This window comes from Camelina sativa, chromosome 15, assembly GCF_000633955.1.
Source record: "Camelina sativa cultivar DH55 chromosome 15, Cs, whole genome shotgun sequence".
NCBI lineage: Eukaryota > Viridiplantae > Streptophyta > Magnoliopsida > Brassicales > Brassicaceae > Camelina > Camelina sativa.
In genome coordinates, this window is record NC_025699.1 from 14,650,561 (window position 1) to 14,653,172 (window position 2,612).

The window sequence follows — 2,612 nt, forward strand, 5'->3', positions numbered from 1 at the left end:
AAATTTTTCAATTTTTTTTTTTGTTTTTTATATGCCTTAGATAAAATGAAAATATAAACATGAATAAGAAAACAAAACACAACATCAAATACTATCTCAAACCCTCCCCCAAACTTAAATTACACAGTCCACTGTGTAAGAGAAATTTGTAAGAGGATTCAAGACTAAAAACAAAATGAAACTAGATATGCAATGGTATTTACAAAGATAAGGTGATAGTGTTACCTCATGGATTGTGGAAGAAACTGTCCACGCCCTCATTCATGCTCTCATAAGTGTAGTGAGGGTCTTGTTACTGGCTTGGAGGTGGAGAATGAGGCAACTCGACGATGGCCATCGACTGGTACTCGGTCAAGTGCCCGGTCGAGTGGACTGGTCGAGTTGGTTTGCGATCCTTCCTTTCTTCTTCTGTTTAGACTCCCTTGCTTCCCTGACCATGAAAACACCAAAACAAAAATCAAAATACCAAAAATCCTAAGAAATCTAGACAGAGATACGTTAGGGACTTCCTCCCTAGTGAGCTTGTTTAAAGTCACTAAGCTTGACTTTTAATGCCTTTTCAGGCTTGGTTTGGAGACCAAGGAGATGATGAGATACTCCCTGGTACAACTTGATCAATGTGAAGTTAATCCTTGATCACTTCACCCTTAACACATGAACCTTGTTTCTTCTTAATCTTGAGTCGTGGTCTTGCCTTCTTCAAAGACCTCTTGTTGAGTTGCACTTGAAGATCCTTCACTAGATTAGTCAACTCTTGAACTGAACCTTTGAGCTTTTCCACTGATTCCTCATGAGGGGAGAGCTTAGCTTTTGGAGTTGCCACTTCACTTGAGACCTCATGATCACCTTTGTCCTTGATAGTAAAAGGTTGACCTTTGATGGAGGGCAAGTTGGTTGGGTTATTGATATCAAACTTCATGGTTAAACCCTCATCTATGTTCAAGGTTACCAGCCCTTCCTTGACATCTATAACAGCTCCAGCATTGGCTAAGAATGGTCTCCCTAGAATGATAGGGTCTTCAAGCTCCTTATCCATCTCTATAACCACAAAATCAGTAGGTACTCTTGCCTTGCCTATCTTGACTGGAAGGCTTTCTAATTTCCCCACTACATCCTTGTTTGATCCATCAGCAAGACTTATGTGGAGGTTGGTGGACTTGAATTCAGTATGCCCAAGATTTTGTGCTATAGAGTAAGGCATTACACTGATAGATGCTCCCAAGTCACACAAGCACTTGTTGAGGTGAAGATAGCTAAATGAGCAAGGCAGATTGAATGGACCTGGGTCTTCAAGTTTAGTTGGGATGATAACTCCCTCAATCTCCTCAAGATCCCTCTTGTCTTGATTTTGAGCTTTCTGCTTTGACATCTCAAGAAGCATATCTTGGTAGAGAGGATATGGAGCATACTGTTCCAAAGCAGGTCCTCTCTCTTCTTCTTTGAATGCTATGACAACTTCCTCTTTCAAAGCAATCACTTCCTCTTTCTTCTCAATGACAACCTCTTGTTGTAAAGCCATCATTTCTCTTTTCTCAATGATTTCCCTTAGTTCCTTCAGCTTTTATGCCTTGAAACATCCTGGGAATGGCAGAGGTGGTTTGTAAGCAGGAGGAATGTATCTAGCAGGCTTAACAGCTTCTGTGTCTTCAACTCGATGGGCCACTCGATCAGGTACTCGATCGTGTGTGTGGTCGAGTGGTTTCTCTTCTTCAGTCTGCTGAGTAAAACCTTCACTCTGGGCTTCAATTAGTGACGAATCCTCCCCACCTTGAACCTCACTGTCCTCAGTGACAACTTCTTCATATAAATGAATAGCTTTAGCTGTAAACTCCCTTGGGTTTTGAATAGCTTTTCCAGGAAGTTGATTAGGCTTTTGAGCTGAAGTAGAAGCAATGTTGCTCTCCATGTACTTCACTCTAGAGTTTAGACTTTCAAACTTGTTATTCAGGTCATTAGAATAATAATTCAACTTTTGGTTCAGCTCAGCAAACTGCTTTGCTTCCTCAATATGCCCATTTACTTCTCCAAGTAAAAATTGCTGCATCATAGCTCTTAAGTCATGTTCTTGGGCTTGTGAGGTCTGAAACCCTGGAGGTGGGTACAATTGAGCCTGGAATCCTGGTTGCTGTTGTGTGGGTACATAATGGAATATACTGCTTTGAAACATGATTACTGACTCGAACTGACACTCGGTCAAGCACTGGCTCGAGTTCAAGGTCGAGTCGACTGAGATGAGAAGTCTAAATGAATACGGGTTGTGACTAGATCAGGTACTCGATCATGTAGACGGTCGAGTGCTTGCTCGAGTTGGTACCTGAGACTCAAAACAACCAAGCAGATGAATAATCGTGATCAGTTTTGATCAAAGTAGCTATAGAACTTAAGCTTAGATTTATGTAGATCCTAATTGTCACAAACAAACACTCAAAATTGGCAACGGCGCCAAATTAAAACCTGCACTTTTGTGTGGTGATGAATGATGAATGATGAACAGGTGGAGTGCAAGAGGGATTAATTACCCTTATGTAGTTGTAGCATAAAGGATGTCAAACCAAAATGAGTGTGATGCAAGCAATCAGGATGTGAACACTTATCTAAGTTAAGCCAAATAT